The 511-nt window shown below is 43.6% G+C and overlaps 1 long non-coding RNA gene across 1 annotated transcript; it reads right to left on the reverse strand.

The window, feature by feature from the left end:
* Window positions 1-144: 144 nt before the first annotated feature.
* Window positions 145-511, reverse strand: LOC107734911 (uncharacterized). Its single transcript, XR_001639217.1, has 2 exons — window positions 475-511; window positions 145-388 (listed from the first exon to the last, which is right to left on the reverse strand). It is a non-coding gene; the product is annotated as an uncharacterized LOC107734911 (long non-coding RNA).

Consider the following 511-nt stretch of genomic DNA (forward strand, 5'->3'; position numbering starts at 1 on the left):
AATTGCTAAAGCAGTAGTTAGTCCATTTTGTGTCACTGCCTAGAATTTTCCTCAGCTAGATGTGCTTGTAGCCCCAGTTCATTCTTCTCGTTCTGACTGCCGCAGGATACGGTCACCCTTCTGCAGGTAGTGTAAACAGTTCAGCCCTTAATATCTCCTTTTCTTTCAAAAGTGAAGAAAAAAGAAAGAAAAGAAAAACCAAAAAAAACAAAAAAACACTCTCCCAGCCCAGCAGGGCCCTTCATTATGAGACAGAAGAGATGGGGTTCAGAGGAGAACCCATTTGTGTTAGGACTTTATCCAGCCATTGGAGGGGACCGTGAAGATGCACTTCTATCCAGCAAGGGGTGCTCGTCACATCTTGTCTGTGATACTCTGCGCCCCAGCCCTAAAAAAACAACAAAAAAAACAAGTTCATGTAAGAAGTTGGTGAATAACCATCTGAAAACTGCTCATCAGTGGTGATACTCGTACCTTTACAAAGCTCATGCGGATGGTGCACATCTTGGTG

This window comes from Sinocyclocheilus rhinocerous, unplaced genomic scaffold, assembly GCF_001515625.1.
Source record: "Sinocyclocheilus rhinocerous isolate Xijiao unplaced genomic scaffold, SAMN03320098_v1.1 C35518466, whole genome shotgun sequence".
NCBI lineage: Eukaryota > Metazoa > Chordata > Actinopteri > Cypriniformes > Cyprinidae > Sinocyclocheilus > Sinocyclocheilus rhinocerous.